The following is a 24,887-nucleotide window of genomic DNA, read 5'->3' as shown; positions in this document are numbered from 1 at the left end:
GAACTTTGTTATAAAAATAAACAATAAAATTGAAATTCTATAAACTGATGCCATAAAAAAATAGTTTTAAAACTACAAATAAGGCCAGGAGCTGAGGGGAAAACCAAATAGTATTCTTTTGCTAAAGGAATATATCCATAAAATGACTTTTTATCAATGTTCTACTCATATACACTCATATACTCATAGATCAGTGCCTTGCTTAGCCATCATCAGAGAAGTTTCCTGCTGCAGCAGATGAAAAGAAATAGAGACCCATAGGCAGACAATGTGAAGAGAAGGCGAAAGACTGGAATTCTCAGTCCTAAACGAAATGTCTCCTTGACAGTCCCCTCAGGGCTCAGGGAACCCTGGGGAAGAGGTGGAAAGAGTGTCTGAGGCAGAGTGGATGAAGAACACAAAGGAAACAAGGCCTTTTAAACACACTGGCCGATGGACATATGACCTCATGGAGGCCATGGCAGCAGGCACAGGGTCTGCACAAGTCTTCACCAGATGGGGTGCCAGAGCGGAGAGGAGAAATGTACAGAAGCCCCCACCCCAAACCCAGAAGCTATGGTTCAGTTGATGACAAATCAGTTCTCTCCAATGGGGTCTGGGGACATAAGGGCAAGCCCATGCCTAGCAGGGGATGGCCAGTACAGAACGGACTCAGTAGCGCTTTGAAGGGTCTCTGTCCCATAAGGTTTTGACAAGGCTTTATGTGTGTGTGTGTGTGTGTGTGTGTGTGTGTGTATTCTGGCTTCTGGTTTTGTGTTTTTAGGGAATTCTTGTGTGAACAAAAATGTGTCTGCATCTTCATGTGTATACTGTATTTTTTTTCTTGGGCTATTAATTTCTTCTGTTTGTCCTATTCTGTTTGTTTTTGCTATTATTATTATTATTATTATTATTATTATTATTATTATTATTATTTAGATGCCTGCAAGCAGAAAGGGTGTGGATTCCAATAGGAAGGTATGTGGAATCTCAGAGGAGGGAAATCAGATTCAAAATATATTATACAAAATAAATCTCTTTTTAATAAAATAAAAGAGAAGACAGAAAAAAACTATAAGTAAGATAAATCACTTTTAATTCTCTACAGAAATTGAAACATAGATATTTTTAAAAACTACACAAAAATCCTAATGGGCATATAATATAAATAAATAAGTGTAAGATGTGATATCAGTAACGTAAAGCAGGAGGAAGAGTAAATGACTCGAATTTCTGCACCTAATTCAAGTTTTCAGCTTAAAGAGACAGTCACATTTTATTTACTATCCATGAAAATAACAGATATTTCTATGGATACACAGAAAGAAATGTGAAAACCACAATAACGTAAAGAGAACAAAATAAATGCAGATGAACCGGCAAGGAGAGGAGCGCTAGTGACCTGGAAAACAAGGGTTACACTAACCTAAGAGTGTGTGAGTACCTGTCCTACAGTGAGAGACAGAGAACAGCTGAATGAATTCAAAATAGGCAAGATCCAACCATGTAATACCTTAAGCCTCACTTTAGATTTAAAAGTATAAGCCGGGCGGTGGTGGCGCACACCTTTAATCCCAGCACTCGGGAGGCAGAGGCAGGCGGATCTCTGTGAGTTCGAGGCCAACCTGGTCTACAAGAGCTAGTTCCAGGACAGGCTCTAAAAAAGCTGCAGAGAAACCCTGTCTCGAAAAACAAACAAACAAAAAAATTAAGTTCTTAATGATAGTTTAAGCCGGGCGGTGGTGGCGCACGCCTTTAATCCCAGCACTCGGGAGGCAGAGGCAGGCGGATCTCTGTGAGTTCGAGGCCAGCCTGGTCTACAAGAGCTAGTTCCAGGACAGGCTCTAAAGCTGCAGAGAAACCCTGTCTCGAAAAAACCAAAAAAAGAAAAAAAAAAAAAAAAAAAAAGAAAAAAAAAAAAGTATATATGGGCTAGAACTGAAAGGACAGAGAGAAATCTTCCACACAGGGGAAGAGACAAACAGAAACAGGCACACAGGGCCATACTTAGGAAGATAAATACTACATATGACATGAAAGCGTCACCTCACTCAAGAGCTACAGCTGTCGCGATGTGCACTCCACCAGCACAGCATCCAAATGAAAGAGCAGCGTGAAGACAAACAAAAGTAAAGGCTGCGATGACGGACAGTTCAGTCCATCCTTATGAAAATAAAACAAACTCACATCACAGACCAAACACACACACAATACTTCATTCACAGTCACAGAATGTACACTCTTCTCAAATACACTGAACAGTCTGTAGAACAAGTCACATGTTAGATCGTAAAACAAGCTTTAACAAATTTAAGCCTGAAGTATGCTTTCCAACCACAATAGAATAAAAACAGAAATGTACTAATGTGCAAATTTAACAATACATTACTAGATAACCAAAGAGCTAAAGACCAAATCAAGAAGGAAATGATCAAGTACTTTGAGAGAAACAAAAGCACATCAAAATGTAAAGGAGTAGCCATTTTAGAGCAGTACTTAAATACCCAAAATAAAAACTACCACACCCAGAGTGCAGCTCTCTGAAGGGCACTTCCCTGATGCACTAACAGTCTTAGGTCCAACATCAAGCTCTGAAAAAGGAAAATTAAGAAACCTCAAAGAACCAGAAAGAAAAATAACCAAGTCTGTAGTCTGCTGAAGGAAGGAAATAAACATCAACCAGAAAAAAGACCCACCCCCAAAATCAACAAAGCTAAGCCTTAAAAAAAATCAAATGAATTTATGTCCAATTCTATGAAGTAGATTCAGATAGACCAAATCAGAAATAGGAGACAATTGAACTGAAGCCACAGACACGGGACTGTAAGACATTACTACAAACCAGACAAAAGACTGGATAAACTCCTGCGTACATACAGCCTATCAAGACTTAAAGATGAAAGGAATCTAAACAGATAAATAAATAATATATAACCAAAAACTACTCACAAAGAAAAACCAAACTGCCTTCACTGGTTCTATCAAACCATGACTGAGTTAACACCTTTGCTCCTCAAACTCTTCCGAAGAACTTCAGCGATATTACAAAGTGATTCCACAAAGACAGCAGGACCTTCTTAACAAAAATTCAAAGGAGAAACAGAAGTACAGAGAAAGTCCTTTATGTCCATGATGGATAGCACTAATTGTTTTCTTCACAGGATATAGACTCGCCCAGGAAGTCCGGATGTTCCTGTTAGGGATTCTCGAGATTTGGGTGACTGAGGTGCCAAGACCCACTATGATGTGAACAGCATCATCCCCTAGGCTGGGGTCCTGGACTGCATGCAAAAGAAACAGGTAGTTGAGCAAAGAGCTTTCAATGGGACCAGCTGCCTCACGTTCTGGCTGCCATGCTTACTCGCTTACTCACTAAGCACTCTAGTAACTGAGTTACAGCCTCAGCCAGAAATTTGCTCTTCTTAAAGGAAAACCTGCGGCTCTGTTGGTAGCACTTGCCTATGAAGCATGGAGCCCTAGTTTGATGACACACCAAATAAGCCAAGCATGATAGTGCCTGTTTGTAATTCTAACACTCACTCAGGAAGTGAAGACAGGAGGGTTAAAAGTAATAAATGGCATCCTCCCTCAGCTACATACTAAGTTCAAGGCTAGCCTGGGTTACACTAGACCCTGACTTTTAAAGGGGGAGGAAGGACCCAGACTCATAAATAATCTGAGAATATACAGATCCTTTGACCAGATAATTTCACTTTGGGAAATAGACAACCAGAAGCACCCTAAGTTTTATATTCACCAAAATATTACTTAAACTAAAGTGCTGTGGGAGGTCTTTCTGTCTATGTGCTGTTTTTATTGGTTAATGAATAAAGAAGCTGCTTTGGGCCTATAGCAGAGCAGAACAGAGGTAGGTGAGGAAAACTGAATGCTGGGAGGAAGAAGGCTGAGTCGGGAGATGCGAAGAAACCACCAGAAGAGAAAGATGCAAGCTGTAAGGTGGAACCTTGCTGGTAGGCCATGAACCTCTGGGTAAAATATAAAATAATAGAAATGGATTAATTTAAGAAGTAAGAGTGAGCTAGAAATATGCATAAGCTAATAGGTCAAGCAGTGATTTAATTAATACAGTCTCTGCGATTATTTTGGTTCTGGTCAGCCAAGAACAAACAAGCGACCTTCATACAACACTAAAGCTAGAAAAAATTGTATGTCCAATTGTACTTAGAGTGGAACCAAAACAAAATCAAAGCTACAGCATATGATGGCTTCTGAGATGTTTTATGGACAATGGTTTTCACATTTTCTTTTGTATATTCTAAACTATCCTTCATGAAAACACATTCTTTTTATAATTAGAAAGCTGAAGTATTCTTTTATCTTTTTATGAATTTGGTGTCTAATACTATAGCTCGACCTACATCTAAGAAGGAAGATAAAATACATGTTATTTATTCCAAAAAACAAACACATGAGCAAAAAATTACTTTCCTATGTTTTTACATCACTCAAAGGAGGGAAATTCTTTTAACTTGATTTAATTATTGCTAATTATCATTATCAAAGGACAACTCAAAACCTTAAGGTAAAAACTAAAATTATAAATTTTCTATAATTTATAAATTAAAACTGTAACTTGTTTATAATCTAATAACATGTTGATTTATGACCTACTTTAGAATTTTGTCTGTTGATACCACAAATTTTGTTTCCTGATACAAACACTAATCAAAAGTAGAGCTAAAGTTTAGCTGGTATAATACAAAACTCAAGCAATGTTCTTTAAAACCACACCCAAACCAGGTTTATGAATCAAGCCTTGTGGCGGTACCACAGAAACTTCCTGTAGCAAGTTCTCTTAATAAAACATATGACCATTTCAACAATTCAACAAATACATCTTTGCAAATATTACCTAAGTCTCCTGTTTGTATACTGTCCAAATAAATATGAGAACCTATTTTTCTCTTCTAAAAAAACTACTTCATTGTTATGTCATGTTTTAAAAAATGGCATTAATTTCTAAATGCACATTAAAAAGATGTGATGTGATTTAAGTGTGAAACAGATATCCAAATTTAACTAAACCACAAATTTTGTAAGAGTCCATTAACTTAAAAAGCCAAATGTTTGTGGATTTCTTAGATGAAAGAGAAAAGACTGTACTGACCTAAAAGGACAGTCTTAGAAGGACAGTCTTTTCATCAGTGCACAAGTCTTGAGGACGTCTGCTAGGAAATCTGATCTGTGCAGCACTACAAAACACAGGCTTAGAGCTCGCTTATTATACAAAAACAAGTATTAGATACACAGACACACATACTTGTTCAAGGTACATTACATACTTGCATGAAAATGCTCTTATGGAACTCTGATAAGAAGCGCATACATATACAACTCCATGTCGCCAGGGAAAACAACCCACCATCTCTCCTCCTCCCACAGCAGGTAACTCCAACATATTCATTATGTTTATATCCATCCCATCAACGAGGCCATACTTAAAACATCACCCACGGTAAATAAACCCTTTTTCAAATTGAAAAGTCCTCTGAATATTTTTCAGCATAATCACTTCACTAAAATGACAGTTACCCTGATTTATTAAAACTTGTGTTAAGTGCCAAATCACTTTTGTACAACCAATTAGGCTAAGCAAACTCACAGCCATCTGACTAGTTTAAGTAAACATTCTGAACCACAGATTATTTAGAAAATAAGGGTCATAGTATTTTCTCTTCACTCCAATAATTACTCTACATATTTGTCTTTAGTCATTGTAATGGCAAGTAATGGCTGCCTCTGAACCTGTGGAGAGACAAGGCTCAAACTGCACACAGATCTCTGCAGCCGCTAAGGAGCGATTATGTGAGGAACATGCAGATGTGTACAATTTCCCTCTACCAACTGTATAATCCTGGGACATAATCTGCACAGGAGGAGACAGATAAATGTTTGTTTTCTTTTACTTTCACTTACCAATCATTTTCAATATGGAACAATTTTCCTTCACTAAAACTCCTGTACACTATCTTTACATGTTGTGAACTAAGACTCTGTAAGTTGAACTGTTGAAGAAACTGTATAGACAAGTTCCATTATAAAATGAGATTTGTTGGAGAGTTAGGGGAAGTTCAAAAAACTTACATGAATTTTCCAAATGAGTGTGTTTGTGTGTGTGCACGCACACATGCACACGCACTAAGGTTTTACAATGAATTAGTTCCTCTATTTCTTAGAGGCGAGGCTAATTAATTCTTAAAATAGCAGTTCACCTTGCCATTTAAAGCATTCATAAAATGTTATGTAATTAAGTATACCAATAAATCTAGCCAATGAATTGATAGCATTCTATAAATAACAGATCTGAAGAAAATTTCTATTTCCATCAAAATGCTACTCTAGTTAACAAAGCCTGGTCAAATCCCCAAAAGCAAACCTTTGAAGAAGCTGGCATTACTGTGATCGTGCCTATCTGAGAGACATGGAACCTCAACCAGTCTTTTTTCTTTCACTCAACTAATCCTTAAATAGTCAACCATGTGCCAAGTTACTGCTAGCTGTGAGAGATCAATCAGTGGAGAGCAAAACTCGCACAATGAATAATTGTAGCAAACCCCCAAACGCCTACAGCCAGAAGAAATTTTTTTTTTATCTATTTTTCAAAAAGAAACTGGATTCAGAGAGATGGATATGCCCAGTTGCTATCAAGTGTTCCAGAGGAACAACAGAGGTAAATACTAAAATCCTGGTCTTTCTTCTAGTAGTATAGGACTGCCTGTATCTAACTTCAGTGAGTTCCTCAAAATCATTCTCTAATCATCCATGGGGCAGTGCACCTTCATCTCTAATGGACTAGTTTTAAGAACTGTCATTAAGTGGTCTCCAAATAATATCAATTCTTTTACTTAATAAGTAAAATGAACAGGCTATCACCACACATTATGGAAAAATAGAAAATGTGTAAATGATACATACAGGCATTTACATGTAAAATAAAGACGACTTTAAAACATGGTAAAAACTTAAAATTTCTATATTAATTATATATATATTCACTCATTAGTGAATATATTCTCTTAATTTATTCCCTACTTTAAAAAAGAAACACAAGTTAGTCTACCTAATATGGGCTACTCTTCCCAGGATAGAAAAGAGCCTAAGCCAGTCACTAAGAGCTGGTACCCGACCTTTACCTCCAGTTGTCAACCTTCCCCGACTCCCATACCTTATAAACCCTAGCAATTGACCTACAAATACTCCTACTACACAGAGCAAGGGTGTAATTAATCTTCTCTGTCAACTTGACTGGACTTAGAAGAGACGAGGAGACACAGCTGGGAGTGTGCCTATAAGGGTGTTTCCACAGAGGTTCACCTAAAGGAAAGACTCACACTAAAGGTAGGTGGTGCTGTCCCACGGGGTGAGTCCTAGAATGAATCAAAGAGACAACGGGAACATGAGCTGGGCATCAGCATTCATGCTGGTCTCTGGTTCCTGACTACAGACACAATGTGACAGCTTCCTCAGAGTCCCACTGCCGTGCCTTCCCCATCAAAACGACTGTACCCCTCAAACTATGAAGCACAATAAAGTCTCCCTTCCTTCCTTGAGTTGCTTTTATTAAGTGTTTTGTCAGAGAAGTATGGGGTCAGCTGGCGTACCCTGCAAAGGACGGTCTTGAAGCAGGTCCTAAAGTCCTGCTGCCACCACTGTGCAGTCACTGCAGTTGAAAGTAGTTACACACAGTCCACAGAAAACAAGAGGGGCTGCATCTGAGTAAAATCAACACTGAAATCCGAATTTCACCTTTTTATATGTCACACAGTATACTTAAGATTTTTTTTAAAGCAAACAGTCTTAGCTTATGAGTCACAGAGAAGCAAGCAGCTAGCACGCCAAACTTGGCAGTGGGTAGCCCTCTGATGTGAACTGGAGCTGCAGCAGGGAACTTATCGCACAACGGAGAAACAGAAAGTGTACAAATAATACTGCATTTACATGTAAAATATTAAAGCAACTCTAAAACATGATCATCATTACTCTGTCTAAAACCTAACAAATAATTCTTATTCTGCTATTCAGCCTTTTGCAGATAACCTCCATCACAGGAATGGAAAATTATAGCTCTTATTTTTCAGAGGGAATTGGGAAAACTTCAGAGATTGAAGTTTTTTAAAAAGAGCACATTTGGATTTCAGTTATTTATATCGCATGGATATAAAATGGTTCCTGGGGCTCATGTGTTAGAGGCTTAGTCCCAGGGAGTGGTGCTACTCACAGGTACTGCGCCATAAGAATGCTGACCTTACCAATGAATTAATCCACAGCTGAATGGGCTATAAGGAGATGGCAGCTGCTTAGAAGAAACGGGTTACTAGGAGTGTGCCTTGGAAAGGCAGGCCTTCTTCCCAGTTCTCACATCCATATGAGGTAAGCAACCTCTCTCCACACGCTGCTGCTGCCATGAAGCTCTGCCTCCCCACAGACCCGCAGCAACAGAACAAGCAGATGATGAACTAAAACCTCTGAAACAGAACCAAAATAAAACTTTCCTCATTTAAATTTTTTTCAGTTCTTTGGTTATGGCAATTGGAAGCTTGCTAATACATATTCCTTATAAAAATGAAAACCTCACTATTTTTAAATAAAAACTACAAAGAAAAGAAGCAGCCCATGCTCCAAATACATTTACACTTCCTTGGTCTGTGTTTACCAGGACACTGAAATCCACCACATGACAAAAACACAACAACAACAAGACCCACAGAGCCGCACCTCTGAGCTCAAGAAAAGGCTGGAGGTCACTGAGTGAAATCCACCAAGTTCAAAGACTGATCTAGAAGGACAGGAGAAGTTTCCAAAGGCCTCTCTCTGACAGAATCAGCTTCTGAGTTTTACACCAACACAAAAAATAACTCTACAAACAAGGGAGCTGCTCACCAAATTCCAACTATAACACTGACTCCACTATTACTATTTTTAAAATACTGAAAAACTGTAGGGGCACTCCTTTTTCAGAAATTGGAAATATGGCAATGAACATGCCAGACCTCATCAATATCTAGATTTGATTTCAGTGTAGGGCAGCTTCAAATGAATTAAAAACTTGAAGGACCATCACAGTACAGAAACCATAAAACCATAGGCAAATCAAGGAAACCTCATCAAGAGACCCCTGACCTGATCTTCAAACTTTATATACATTTAAAGGTATATTTATTTATAAATTTATAAATATTTATGTGTGGGGTGGTGGTAAGTCATGTCCATGCACCAGGAAAAGTACGCTAAGCTGGAGATACCGATGGTTACAAGTCACCCAAGAAGTACTGGGAATTGAACTCTAGTCCTCTGGAAGAGCTCTTAGCCACTAAACCATCTCGCCAGCCCCCAGGTATATCATGCATTCAAATGCGGACAACTGAACTATAAAAGGGAAAAATCATAGGGACCTAGAACTTGGTGCAATTTTTCAGCTTAACTTCAAATACATGATCCACAAACAAACAAAAAACTGATAAATTAGACTTCATCAATATGTAAAATTTTGTTCCACAAAAGACTCTATTAAGACTATGCAGAAAAAGTTTACATACTGTGAAAAATATTTGCAAATCACTGATTATCAATAGTAACCTCATATCAGTGACCTTCCTTCTTCCCAAGTTTTTGTTCAGGTCAGCATTTTTCAAAACATTCCCACACCTGTTTCTCTGGTTTCTCCTTATATTTATTATTTAAGTCTTACAAACCATTTTGCATGTACGACAGGTCTTGCCAGAAGAGGAATTGCAAATCTCTCAGGCTGTACAAAGTTGCTGATGATAGTTGTCAGGCAGAAGACAATAAGAAGCAAATGGGAACTGATCTTGAGAAGGGACTTCATTAAGCAGATCCTTCTTTGCCTGGGACCATGGCAGTCTTTATTTAGGCAATGGCCTGTTGTGTGGGGGAGGATGCTATACTCTAAAGGAAATGCTTCTCTAGGGTTGGACAAAGACTTCATCAGGAACTGCAGGGCTCCAAATTCTTAGGTCATACTCTTTCCTCATTAGGGCCCTAACAGACACAGAAAGACACACATTTAGTCTCCTCTCCAATTCTGTTACAACAATCAACAGACTGGGACCCGCTTCCTAGCACAAGCTTTCTGAAGCCAACTAGACAAATGTCTTCTGTAAAACTGTCATGGAGACCTCTGACTTCTTAAACTGGTCGCTGACTAACTTGTCTATTTTCTAAAGTCACAAAGTTATCAAAAATAACCTATATAAATTTTAAATAAATGTATATGTGTGTATGTATATGTGTATACACACACTCACACACAGTTTTTTCTCTTACAAAGCCTTTATAGGCATTAGAAATTCAAATGAAACAAGGAGATGATATTGGGAGAGGGACATGGGAGAGTATGGGGAGGAGCTGGAGGATGGAAATGGAAGTTAAGTGAGGGCTACTGCATTCAGCTTTTAGAGTTTACTGACAAAGCCTGGAATGTGAACATTATCAATGTGGTCAAAAACAAAAGGTAGAAAACTGAGACGGAAAAGGAAAGGAGTCAAGATGGAAAAATGCAGAGAAATCCACTATCATCCTGCTATGAAACAGAGAACTTAAAGCGCACTGTCTAAGAAATGCAATTATTCCATTATTACTGCATGGGCATCATTCAAGTAGTAGACTGTTCCATGGCAGATGGTGATGGTAAGAGCGGGGAATGACAGTATGGGATGAAGCCTTAGCTTTCTTTTCTTTGTTGTTGTTTGTTCTGAGACAGGGTTTCTCTGTGTAGCCCTGGCTGTCCTGGAACTAGCTCTTGTAGACCAGACTGACCTCAGACTCTCAGAGATTCGCTTGCCTCTGCCTCCCAAGTGCTGGGATTAAAAGCGTGCACCACCACCACCCAGCTTGAACTCTTAGATTTCTTAGTAGGAGATGGACAGATATAATTTGCTATAAATTACTAAATCAAGAAATAACACAAAGAAGACCCAGCACCAGATCACTTCTAACAATTATCGACCAGTCCTCCTCCAAAGCCCTGAAAAGGAAAAGACATTTAAAAATTCATCCTAGAAAATCAAAACTACTTATCAAAACCAGATAAAGACATAAGAAAACTACAAGAAATTAAATTCATTACTATCAGTGAAAAAATAATATGGATAATTACTTATATACAAAAAAATAATTACTGAATATATCCTACAACTAGGTACTATTTTAGAAACTGAGCTGATCAGTAAATAAAACCAAGACCCTTATGATTGGCACAATACTTCAATTTATATTTATAACTACAAAAGGCATTCTAGTAACATCTTTAGAAAGGAATCTCAAAACTTTTAACAAATGGTAAGGAGAAGAAAGGATCTAAAAAAAAAAACAACGGCCTCCCTCCTGTAGCACACAAGCAGGTGGGTGGTAAGAGTCAGGCAAAGGAAGCCCTCAGTGCAGGGCTGTTCCAATTATACTTCACTGGGCTCATCAAATATTATACCGTAATCATTAAAGTGACTGTTTCAATGCTGGTAATCATAGTGTAGGTATAATTTGGGCTAAATATCAAATAATTATTACTAGATTTTTAGACCATGTACTAATCCTTAGAGACCAAGCAACCACAAAGCATCAAGTGTTGACTGAAAAAGCGCTGAGTGTGATGCATCCTAAGGTCAGTAGACAAGGATCTCACTTCTGTTCCTCTATCCAGTGCTCCATTTAAGAATAACCACAGAGATCTTCCATCTCTACAATCACTACTTTCCAAGGCAGGACATCCCCAAATTCCAAACAGGAGATCAGGAATTCCAGACCAGCTTGGGAAACTCAGTAAAACTTTGCCTCAAACACTGACAAAATTGGCTAGGCAGTGATGACCATACCTTTTAATTCCAGCACTAAGAAAGCAGAGAGACAGAAGATCTCTGAAAGTTTGAGTCCAGCCTGATCCACAGAGCAAGTTTCAGGGCAGGCTCCAAAGCTACACAAAGAAATGCAGTCTCAAAAAACCCAAAAATCAATCAATCAATCAATCAATCAATAAATAAATAAAACAAAACGAACAAAAAAACTGAGCTGAAGGGACTGCATGGTAGCACATAATTCTTATTTCAAAGCTGGGGAGGCAGAAACAGGAGGATACCTGGGGTTTGCTGTCAGACTAACCAAATAAGTGAGTTCTAGGTGCTTCAAATAGCAAGATAGTAACAACTCACATTAGACAAGTTTCTTGTTGTAGCTGGGAATAAACACAGAAACCCTGTGTTAATTATGCTGAATTATGAGTGGAGTAAGAGACTTTGGAGAGCACAGTCCTAAATGGAAAGTCTTCATCAAGCCCCTCCCCTCAAGGCTCAGTGATCTAAGGGAAAGAAAAGGCAGTAAGACTGTAAGAGCCAGAGATGATGATGACTCCAAGGGAAGTGTGTTCCAGACACAGCAGAGCTGATCCATGAACGTAGGGGTGTGGCAGCATGCACAGGACCTGCAGCAGGGCCAAGATAGATGGAGCCCAGCACTGAGGGCAATGGCAACACAGGGTCCTCCCCTAACCAAGAAGCTATCTGCAACTGATATCCACTGGTGGTGGGAAAACCAGTTTTCTACAATGAGTCTCACTGAGTATACTGATCACACTTCAGGGCAGGGCCCCACCAGGAGTAGGTGGCCAACACAAAAGGAACTTGATTGTGGACATTTTGTTTCATTTTTGCTTTGTTTTGACCTTTTTTTTCTTATTGGTCTTTTGCTTGTTTATTTTGTGGGGGGTTGTTGTAGTTCTCATTTTGTTTTAATTTTTGAAAGAGGAAAAAAACCAAAGTTGTGTGGGTAGAGTTCAGCAGGATCTGGAAGGAAGTGGGGGAAGGGAAAACATGATGAAAATTAAGTATATGACAAAAAAAGGCAATAAAAAAAGAAGCAAGGCAGCAAGTTAGAGCTGAGCCAAAGAAGATACCCAGTGCCAGCCTTTGGTTTCAGCGTGGGCACACATGAGCACGTGCACCTTCAACACACACACACACACACACACACACACACGTAAGCACGTGTACCTTCAACACACACACACACACACACACACACACACACACACACACACACACACACGGAGAGGGAGAGAAGAAAAAAGTAACAAAACCATACAAAGGCCAACTGGTATAGGAAAAAATGCTTAGCATCACTGCTCATTAGGAAATGTAAAACAAAACCACAATGAAGTATTTCCTCATTCTATTAAGAACAACTAATACCAAAAAAGAGCACAGCTAACAAGTGCTGACAGGGATGCAGAGGAAAACGAGCTCTTACACACTCCTGTAGGAATGTGAACTAGTACGGCCTGCTACAGAAAACAGCATGGACACTCCTCAACTACATTAACAACAATCCACCAATTCCACAACTGTATATAAAGGACTGCAGCCAGGCCGGGTGATGACGGCGCACGCCTTTAATCCCAGCACTTGGGAGGCAGAGGCACACAGATCTCTCTTGAGCTTGAGGCCAGGCTGGCTACAGGGTGAGTTCCAGGACAAAACAAAACAAAAAGAACTGCAGCCAATATGTTGAAGAGAAATCTATGTTTCTATGCTCACTAGATATATGGTCCATATTAACCAATAAATGGAAATGACTGTGTCAACCGACAGATACACAGATTTTTAAAAGGAGGAGGTATACATATATTTTTTCTCCATATCATTTAAAGGCAACCAAGCTCAGTTAAAATATGAATGTGGCTAATGAGAGAGAAAAACTGAGTGCTAAATTTTACTTTAAATTTAAGCACACATGACTAATAGCTACTCCATTAACATAGACAGCTGCATGTTACTACTACTTTAAGAATACACTGAAGTTTTATTATATTATCTATTATGATGGTCTATTTTTCATATTTTCCCACAAATGTTCTGAAAATAAGTATAACAATCTCTATTTTTAAAGCAGAATTAAGATTACCCACCCAATTATAATTACAATTGATATATTCAGCTACTATATACAGACTTGGTTTTTGTTCATCTGATACAGTATTATCTGATGGAAGTCCATGAAATCCTCTACTAAGGTTCCTAAAAAACTCTGGGCAGTAGTAGTGCACACATTTATAGAGGCAAAGCAGATGTCTGTGAATTCAAGGCTAGCCTGGTCTACACAGTGAGCTCCAGGACAGCCAGGGGTGTTACACAGAGAAAACTTGTCTTGAAAAACAAAAGCAAACAAACAAACAAACAAAAAAGGTCAATTCCATTAAAAAAACTCTCCTTTGCTTTTTGAGCATTAATGCTTTATTATTTTCAGAGAAATACTATTTATTAACTATAATTCTGAAGTACTATCATAGTAACAACTGTGTATTTACGTGGGAAGTTATTTTTAATATCAATCTTTTCCTCATACTATATATAAAAATCAATTTGAATCACAGACTTAAATATAAAACCAAACCTTTAAAACTTCTGTTATAAAACATGAGACAAAAAAATACTAGTTCTCAGCTAAGACGCCAAAAACCATAAAGCATAAAATAAAGAAATTGCCAGGCACTGTGGTGCACTTTCAATACTAGCACGCGGCAGGAAGAGGGAAGCAGATGTCAGTGAGTTTGATGCTGGCCTGGCCTACCTAGCAAGTTCTAGGCCAGGTAGGGCTACACAGGCACACCCTGTCTCAGAAAGATCTACAAAAAAAGAAGAGAAGGGGAAAAGGGGAAGCGAAAGAGAGACAAAATGCATGAATCAGGTATCATCACAGAACTCTCTTCAAAATGCCAATAACATAAAAAGGGGAGTGAGTCACGGGTTGGGAGATAATTTCTACAATTCGACTAATATCTGACAAAACAAAATATATTCTAATAGACTATATTAAGGCAAAGAAGATCTTTCTATCTCAATAATAAGCAAATAACCCAATCGTCTAAGTAGACAAAGATTTGGGCGTACACGCCACAAAAGAAAATACACCAACGACATACAGCTGAAAGTATATTTAATATCGTTTATTGTAAAAATGCAAATGAAAGCCAGAACAAGATACCTAATCATACACACATATTAAAATGGCTAAAATGCAAACCGACCAACATTACTGAGTGTAGGTTGCCAAAAAAACTCTGCCAATGATTGGTTCAAGGATTATAAAGCTGCACACCCACTTTAGGAAACAATTCATCAGTATCTTAGAAAGTGAGGCATATAATTACTACGAATCCTGGTAATACCATTCTCAGATGTTTACCCAAGTGAAATGAGAATATATGTGCTCCAATGTTTGCCACTTCTTACAGTAGTAGCTCCATATGTCTATCAACTCATAATTGGAAAAACAATTTATATACATATCCTACATGACAGACAATACCCAGCACAAAAAGAGGCAAACTAGTTGACATGTGAGCGCTATGAAAGGCAGGCCCAGAAGACAGACTGCATGGCTCCACTTCTGCATCACAGGAAAGGGAAAGATGCAAACAGAAAACAGACCAGGGGCTGCCAGAGAACAGGGAACTTTCAAGGGTGAAAAGAATTTGTTTCTTGGTACTGGTAGTAGCTACATTTATTTGTGTACATTTATTACAACTCAACCTGCATAGTTACATATACAGGTTTTAAATCAGTGAACTTTAAGAAATAAATTACACTTCTAAAAACAATGATTTTTTTTTTAATGTATACAATATTCTGTCTACATGTATGCCTGCAGGCCAGAAGAGGGCACCAGACCTCATTACAGATGGTTGTGAGCCACCATGTGGTTGCTGGGAATTGAACTCAGGACCTTTGGAAGAGCAGGCAATGCTCTTAACCACTGAACTCCAGCCCCCAAACAATGATTTTTTAAAAGTATTAAAATTAAATCTAATAACATTAACATATAAACAGTAAGATAAAATGATTTCCCCAAATCGAGCTTCTAGGCATTTATTTATTTATTTTATTTTATTTATTTATTTATTTTTTTTTTTTTTGGTTTTTCGAGACAGGATTTCTCTGCAGCTTTAGAGCCTGTCCTGGAGCTAGCTCTTGTAGACCAGGCTGGTCTCGAACTCACAGATATCCGCCTGCCTCTGCCTCCCGAGTGCTGGGATTAAAGGCGTGCGCCACCACCACCCAGCTAGGCATTTTTTAAACAGGAAAATGTTTGTCTAGGTACAAAAGAGAACTTGCAGTAGACCACTGTTCTTTTTGAGAACTAGAAAAAACAATGGAATTACAAAAACCATATTCAAAAGCAGCTTGAGGACAAGATGTGAAACTCCAGAGGCGGGGCGGAGGGCTTTTAAAGGTTTCCATTTTATCTGACTTATACTGATCTAAAACATTTTCTAATTTGGACTCAGACCAGAGGCTAAATTTCAACTTGGTCTGTGCAGAATACTGTTGATGAAGAACAGAGAAGCTAGGACAGCACTTTGAGGCTCATGAAGGGCTAGAGTTAACAGAACGGCCAGCACGCGAGAATTCAGAGTTCTTCGCTTCTATCTAGGATACTCAACTGAATTATGAAACTACACAGGGCACAAATGTTAGGCCTGCAATCCATCTTCTCGGGAAGCAAGGTGGAAGGATCATGAATCCAAGGGCAACTTAACAAGATCCTGTCTCATAGCTTCCTCTTAGTTAAGGTGCTTTCCTCCCGGCCTAGATGAAAAGGTTAGCATTCTGTTATGGTCCAGATAGGATGCGCCCTCCACAAGGCAAAAGGGTGAAGGCATGGTCCCAAGTTGGTGACTCTGACTACAAAGATGAGAAATGCTGTGGAATATTAGTGATAAGATGCGTTACATTCATTTATGCTGTGAAATGCTTGCTTAATGATGCAAAGATGTGTTGCATTCTTTTATGTTGCATTTGTTTAACTCTGTAAAGTTTGTTACTCTGCCTGTCTAAAACACCTGATTGGTCTAATAAAGAGCTGAACAGCCAATAGCTAGGCAGGAGAGAGAAATAGGCAGAACTCAGGCAGAAAGAACAAATAGGAGAAATCTAGGCTTGAGAGAAGAAGAGGAGCAAGAAAAGGAGAAGAGGGGGATGCCAAAGGCCAGTCACCCAACCACACACCAGCCATGGAGTAAGAAGGGAAGAAAGTCATATAAGAAAGGTAAAAAGCCCAGAAGCAAAACAAAGAAGGGAAACAGGCTAATTTAAGTTACAAAAGCTGGCTAGAAACAAGCCAAGCTAAGGCCAGACATTCATAAGTAAGAATAAGTCTCCATGTATTTAAGTAGAAGCTGGGTGATGGGCCCCGAAAGAGTAAAAAACAAAACAAAACAAACAAACAACCTCCCCTCCCCCCCCCCAAAAAAAAACCTACAGAGAACAGGTCAGTAGAGGTCTGGCCTAATCAATGGATCAATCCACTGACAGATTCCTAATTTGATGGCATTACTGAAAATGAGAAACTTCCAAGTCACTAGAGACTAACCTCCACTCAGAGCTCTTCGCCTCTGCTGGCCCAGCTGAGGAACCTGTGCTATCACACCCTCTCCTATCAAGCTCTGCCTCACCTCAGAACCCCAACCATGGGGCCATTCAGCCTGTGGAACTGAAGAAAACGCCCTTCCTTAAGTTGTTTCATTGAGATATTTTATCACAGCAATGAAATGTGCACGTGCGCTCTGGCAGAAAAGAGCAGGTTTTTCATTCAAAAGTAATAAGGTATAAATAAAACAATAAACCAACTTGACATAACTAGTATTTATAGAACACTCTACCCAACAACCTTCTGTTCAAATACATGTAAGACATTTACCAAGCTCACATTTGGAGCTAAAAAACAAATTTCAATGAATTTAAAACAATCACATCTCACTGGAATTACATTAACAGAAATATCTCTGGAAAATCCTAATACTTGTAAACAAACTTCTCAATAATCCCAGATCAAAGAGATACCAGAAGCCACACACAGCTGTGTTTGCCTACAGCCCCAGATACTCATAGAGTGACTAAAAGGACCCCGCAGCCCAGAGGGTAGAGGCTAACCTGGGAAACAACAGAATCCCAAGGCCTCCAAAATAGAAAAATCTGGAAGTAACCAATTTAAGCAGTCAGAATTTCTAGTATGGTTATAATGAAAAATCAAATGTCCTCAGCTTCTAGCTTGAGAGATTAAGGAAAACAAAGTACACCCAAAGAAAACAATGAGCAGCAGAGAAGAAATAAGGCCTTTAAAAGCAGAAAACGCAGAGGAAATCAGTTAAACTAGAGGCTGCCAATGAGATTCATCCTCAGTAATAAAAAGAAAACCAAATCCCCAACTGATTTTTGCTCATGAAATGCAATGTGAAATACATTTCAAAGCAAAACATAAATTTAGAAAGAAAATACTACAAAAATCTTTGATTCACTTCACTATTGATCATGATTATTAATCGACTTAAACTGACATATTTTTCCAACAAAATTTGTTGAATTCGGTTATCAACACAAGTTCAGTATCATTTTACTTGCATTCTAATTCTGAAGACTATGAAAATTTCCAAGCTGTAATTCCCCTTATTAACTTAAAAATTAAAAACTTGGCCGGGCAGTGGTGGCGCACGCCTTTAATCCCAGCACTCGGGAGGCAGAGGCAGGCGGATCTCTGAGTTCGAGGCCAGCCTGGTCTACAAGAGCTAGTTCCAGGACAGGCTCTAGAAACTACAGGGAAACCCTGTCTCAAAAAAAAAAAAAAATTAAAAACTTGCATATCCAATAGTAAAAGTAGTTAAGTAAATTATATGGAAAACATGGATGAGAATCAACATATTAAACCAGTTAACACTGCAGAAAACAATGGCATGAAAGCACGCTGAGGAGCTGCTGAGAGACACACAGCCGTTTACACTGGAGTAGGCGGTGCCCTCTATGCACCCACCGGTCTGTGAGTGTGCATAATAAACTCACGCAAGTCTTAAGCACAGTGGAGGAAAAGGTAACAGAGAAATAACAATGGCTCCTCTGGGTGATAGGATTTTCAGTAGTATTTTAAATTCTTAAAACTATGCTTTTTGTTGTGGTTTCTATGTTTTCCAAATTCCCATACAGGGATGTGCTGCATTTATAACCAAAAGCTGAAAATTAAAAAAGTAAGTCAACTATTGAACAGTAAGTTATATTTCAATACAAATAATAAACTCTTAGCTAGGCAAGTAGCTTAGGCTACAATTACAACTTTATTTGTGCCTCGTTTCCTAAATACAAAAACCTTTGAAATTAAGTCGGAGCAGACGGATTGAGAGGACAAGACACGCCTGGACTACACAGCAGGACTCTGTCTCAAATAAATCCGAACACCAACAAAAACAAAAAGCGAATCAATTTGAGGTCTTATTTTCTACTACTTATAATTAAAATTAAAAATTAAAGATTCAATTAAACATGAGTTCTTTTAAGAAGCAGAGTACTTGTTGGACACAGGGGTCCACTTTTGATTCTAGCACTCACCATACAAATAAAAGAGATTTTACCAGAAAAAAAATATTTAAAATACAGAGCATTTAAAAAAAATTAAAAATCCTTTAGGGTATGGAAAGATGGGTCACTGGTTAAGAGCACTGGCTGCTCCTCCAGAGGAGGGGGGTTCAATTCCCAGCACCCACATGGCAGCTCACAAGCATCTTTATAACTCCGGTTCCATGGGGACCTGACATTCTTCTAGCTCCCAAGAGAGCCCACACTGACAGGTGCACAGACATACATGTAAATAAAACATCCAAACACAAAATAAAATTTTAAAATAAATAGTCCTTTTTAAAAAATCAAAACAATAAAAATGTACACTCTATAAATGATTTTTTTCGTAGAGTGACAGGACATACTTAAAATAATAAGACGAAGTATTTTTTCGTGAATTATACAACTAACATAATAACTCGGAATTAAAACTGTGAGGATAAATTGTTTAGGTAATTTAATATTTGCAGAGTAAAGCATGGAGAAAACAGAACTTCTTTATCCACTTAATTTATGGGAATTACATGTATCAGGGATATTAAAAATGGTTGTAAAGATATCTATAAATGCCATTATGTAATTAAGCCAATTAGTAAGGATTAAATTGTTCTTACACTTAACAGTGTTAGGGTGATAATTCGTTCAACTCTACCAACAACTTAATGGTCATAAAGGGAGAAAATACAGTTGATGTACTGTCTACAAAGGATCTACGTCAAAAAACATGCTGCAACATCTGCAGATATTCTAAAGAATAGTCACAAAGATGGTTGTGCTATGAAATGTGAAACTTAAAAATAATGTGTTCCCTACAATGTTTTATTAAAAAATAAAACAAATAAATAGTTTACCTGACACAGCAGCATAAGTAAAAATAAGGAGAGGAAGCATTTAATGCTGTGCTCTGGGGAAAGAGTAAGAAAGGAAAAAAACTTTTTTTTTATTATTAGCAAAACCTGCCCGACGTGTTTGATAATGGACAGCAGTAAACTGACAAGTTTACTTCTTAGTTTCATATTTTTAACAACCTTGAAATCAATATATAATTAGTTTATAATGATCAAATAAAACAGCAAAAGGCTCTCTCCAGAGGGAAAGCTAAACTAAGTCATGTACACATGACTTGATAAATAGCACCACCGCAGAGACACCTGCTGTATGGTAGCAGCTGACTCCTTCATGTGAAGAAGAGTGGCTTTCTGGTGTGCTTTTCTCTCCTTTCTTAACTAGATAGAGGCTGAGATACCTATTCACTCTTGAGGACCCAAACTTGAGATCCTATAATTGGGTCCCTAAGAGTGCTATAGCAAATGTTAAAACTTAAGTCTCTATGCTGAATTCACACCAGTCTGAACTCCCTTCAAACATTGGGGAGTGGGGGAGTGTAAGGGGTTATATCCTAAGATTTATATCAGATGTTGAAACTCTATGACATATTCTAATCATTCCTATCCTGGGGGGTGGGGTACAGTTGAGACAAACTGGCAGAACAATCATTCAAGAAGAACTCAATAACTGGCCAAGCATAACCTCAACATTAAGGCTGAGTAAGGCAGGAGATTCTGTCTGGACTTCATGCTAAGACTCCCCAACATCCCCACAAAAAGCTACCATAAAACTCAATAATTCAGCTTTTAAGGCTAAAATGAACATACTTATAATTCACAGGAGAAGATGGAGAAAGCTACACATCAAATTGTTAATTCTGGACAAAGTTAGGAGGTAAAAGTAGAAATGTATACCCAGTGTGGCAGCACACACCCGTAATCCTAGTACTCAGGAAGCTGAAGCAGGAGGATTATCTTGAGTTCAAGGCCAGTCGAGAGTACGTGGTAAGTTCCAGGACAGCCTGAGAGCCTGTCTCAACAACCACAGCAGACAGCCTCACTTCCATGAGTCACTGGCTTACAAGACTGGGATGGGGACACTGTGAAGTGCAAATGAAAGACAAATGCCAGGTGCACTAGAGTGACGACCAGCAACAAACAGAGGCAACACAGATAGCCTAGCCTACAAATAAAAATACTACTACTATTAACGAAAATCTCTATAGCAACTAGCTTCCACCCAGTACTATTGTCACTAGAGGGAGTTTCAGAGGATCCCTACTAAAACTGTACCCACTCTCACAAGACCCTTTCCACCTTAACCTTGTTGAAAAGGGTACAATGTATATTTACACACCTGTAATCATAAAAATGCTTACTTTCTTATATATTTGCCTCTGAATTTTATTTTCCATACGAAATAATCTCCCCCTCCAACTTCACTGGGGTTCATGTCTGACTTCCTTAAAGGATACAATGGCTGCCCATCAGAAAAGCACATGAAGCTAAACAATCTAGTCTATTAGCATTGAAAATACAGTGTTCGAACTTCCGAGATAGGGATCGACAAAAGGAATATATATATATATATATATATATATATATATATATATATATATTACAGTTCCTGAAAAAATAAAAGGGAGATACTACCCTATCAAAGCAGCATGATCCAACTGTGACACCAGATGCAGTTACCACTAAGTGTCAACAAGGCAAAGGAACAACCTTTGTGGTTTTGAAGTCGTGTGACTTCACCTTCTTAAAGTGGAAAGAGCCAGCAAATTCATCCTAATCTTTTCTTCAGCTTATTCTTTCAAATATTAAGAAAAGTATTGAAAATAATCAAAATTCCCTACAAAAATAGGAAGCCAACAGCAAGCATATAAAGTATTTTAAGTAATTTTTGTTGCTTATGAATCCATAAAACAAAAATACTATAGACAACACATAAAACATTTCATCTTCCACCCTTTCCTCTTTAGACCACTTCTCCCTTTCCCAGAATTATTGGTTTTCTAGTATTATTTTAGGACTTCCTTATACAGAAGAGCAATACAAATCTTATAGTTATTACATGCACCCTTAACACAGAAAACAACACACAGTTCACACCATTCTACTTCTTGCTTTTTTAACTTTATGCCTAGGTTTTGCTTCGTTCTTTTTTCATAGGTGATCATGGCTAGTCCTGCAAACTAACCAATGTCACTCTAGTCAGTAAACTCTTGGCACATAAGGTTTCTTTCCCCTAAGATTTTAAAACAAACCAGATTTGAACTCTTCCGGGGCACATGACTTAGAGACAGCAACTTATTAAGTTCTAGCCTCTTAAGAATTTCTTTTCAATCAGCTATAAAAATGGATGTTCTACAACTTTTCTTCCCTAATCTCTTTTAAAGCTGTAACAATGCAATCGAGCGAAATTACCTTTCCTGTGATTTCGGGGATCGGTGCCGTAGTCAAATCAACAATGCCTTTAAAAGTTTCTTCTTGTGCTGTTCTTTCACTGGAAAAGAAAACACCGGGGTTTGTTGTCGCCTTTCAGATGGTGGGGGTACGGCATTCTAATAGCAAAAATCCACCACCCGATCTGTCATCTGCCAGGTCCGAGGCCAAAGCTCTTCATCTTTCAGGATTCTACTGACTACCCGGGACTTGGACGGCGGCTGAGAACACCCACGGGAATATAAACTTCGTGGCGCTCCGTACCGGTCGAGCCAGGACCACGACCGGGATGGTCAGCTCCACCAGCGGAGAGTTGCGGGTCGGAGGCCCGGGGCCCCGTGCAGCCCGCCGACCAAGCCCCGGAACCACGACCACTAACGGAACCAGCCGTGGGCGGCAGCGGCGGCCGCTCGGACCGCGGAGCGCGGCTCTCGCCGGCCGCCGCGAGGGCGGGGGCTCGGCGGAGGAGCTGGCCGCCCCATCGCCCCATTGGGCGCCGCTCCAAACGTGCCCGAGTGGTGACAGGAATAAAGTGGGTCACAAGGCCTAGCGGGTCCCGGGCGCGAGCCCTCTGGGCGGCCGACTCAGGTTGTCCCCGCGCCCAGCCTCCAGCGCGCGGCCGCCCCGGCGGCCCCCCACCCCCGGGTTGCAGGACCCGCCGCGCCCCCCTGCCCCGCAGGTAACCCCGGCAGCCCGCGGACACTTCCCGCAGGCCCAGAAGAGCGCGACTCCGGGGAGCTCCGCGCTCGGCTAGCACCCCGATCCCGGCCGCAGCTCCCGCCTCCCGGCTTGGTCGCCGCCGCCGCCCCCCTAGCCCCCGGCCCTACACACCGCCCCCCGCGCCCGCCCGTGTCCTCACCGTGCGGCCGTCTGAGGCTCCGGCTTCCTCCCTCCCCCCGAACCGGGACTCTGACCGCGGGGACTGGCGTCTGTCAGGCCGCAAGGACCGGGAGCCGCCGCGGCCCCGGCAGCCAGCAGCACCTGGGGCGGCCGGTGCGCGCCCCCAGCCCACCCCTCCAAATTCACCGCTACTGCCGCGCTCCTCCCCCTCCCGGCCTTCCCCTCCTCCACCGGCTCCGGAAGCACGCATGCGCCGCCGAGGCCGGCCGCCCGCCTGCCGCGCGTCCGACCCGGGGCCCACCCTGTGGGGCGCACCTACCGGGAGCGCGCGCGCGGCGGCGGCCAGATTTCCTTCGCGCTCTCGCCGTCCGGGCTTTCCTCTCCCCAGCCGGTAGCCGCCAGCCGAGTCCCTGATTGCGCTCCCTCCCGGCGCATGCGTCGTGGATGCGGGACTCCGCGGCCGGCCGGGCTCTGCACTCGCCCCTCCCCTCGCGGCCGTCTTCCCCAGCGCACTCGGGCGCGCATGCGACTTTCCCCGTTAGGCAGCCCCGAGCCGCGTGGCGTCGCGCTGCTCCCGAGGATCCCGGGCGCCCGAGGAAACCCCGACTCCTGCGGGCCGGCGTCTGCTCGCTCTGCGGCCGCCGGGGGAAGCGGGGATGCCTCGGGGTCCCCTGTCCCGCGCGGGCCGGGAGGCGGGGCCTGGCGGAGGGTGCGGCCGCCGGCAGCGGTTTGGGTGGCTCTCGGTTCTCCGGGATGCGGCGCTCCCTGCCTGTGGGAGCCGCTGGCCCGACCGAGACCTCTGTCCCTGGAAAAGCAAAGAGCTTAGCTGACGCCAAGTGAAACTTCTCCAACCCGACTTGGAAGAGGTCGGCTTCCTCTCCTGGAGGTGCGTGGGCTGCGGGGACTCGGTTTCCAGCTGCTCGCCGGACGTGGACTTGGGCGACAAAATTGACCACTGCTCATTTTATAAAAAGGCAAGAGAAAACTATAAAAGCTGAGGATGACTCCAGAGATGAACCAGGATCCCAGATTACACTTATTTCGTGGCCACTGCACGCGAATTATTGGAAAAGAAGCCTTTAGAGTCCTAATTCCTACTAATTTCTTTTTTAAAAATCATCTTGGACATGAAACAGAAGGCAATAAATAAATTTGTACTTTTTAGCTTACAAATCTCTCCTCAAGGTATGTCTACTTCAGTAAGAATTAAATTCTTGGTGTATGCTCAGAATAAAAGAACTTCAAACCGGGAGAATTTAGCTGCCAACTCTCCCAGCAGTGTGAATGCTGAGGTAGGAGAATCCTCAAATTCCTGGCTAATCTGGGCTGCATAGCCAGAGCCTGTCCGGAGAATTTTCCCTTGATGGATGCTTTGTTCATTTCG

The 24,887-nt window shown here is 40.7% G+C and overlaps 1 protein-coding gene across 5 annotated transcripts in view; it reads right to left on the bottom strand.

Annotated features, from left to right (window-relative positions):
- Clock (clock circadian regulator) overlaps positions 1 to 24,140 on the bottom strand; it is an 83,611-nt gene extending 59,471 nt beyond the window's left edge. For 2 of the 5 annotated variants that reach the window (XM_038349479.2, XM_042054018.1), the window contains exons 1-2: positions 23,823 to 24,137; positions 22,646 to 22,724 (exon numbers count right to left, since the gene is read on the bottom strand). The gene's annotated coding sequence lies outside the window, so the exon portion shown is untranslated. Of the gene's footprint in view, positions 1 to 20,239; positions 20,293 to 22,645; positions 22,725 to 23,522; positions 23,719 to 23,822 lie in introns of those variants that run through there. The other 3 variants (XM_038349485.2, XM_038349489.2, XM_038349482.2) reach the window with 3 other exon arrangements.
- Positions 24,141 to 24,887: the final 747 nt, after the last annotated feature.

Source organism: Arvicola amphibius, chromosome 1 (assembly GCF_903992535.2).
Source record: "Arvicola amphibius chromosome 1, mArvAmp1.2, whole genome shotgun sequence".
In the NCBI taxonomy this organism is placed as follows: Eukaryota; Metazoa; Chordata; class Mammalia; order Rodentia; family Cricetidae; genus Arvicola; species Arvicola amphibius.
The sequence above is the reverse complement of the archived record's forward strand: the minus strand, read 5'-3'. Positions and strand labels throughout refer to the sequence as shown.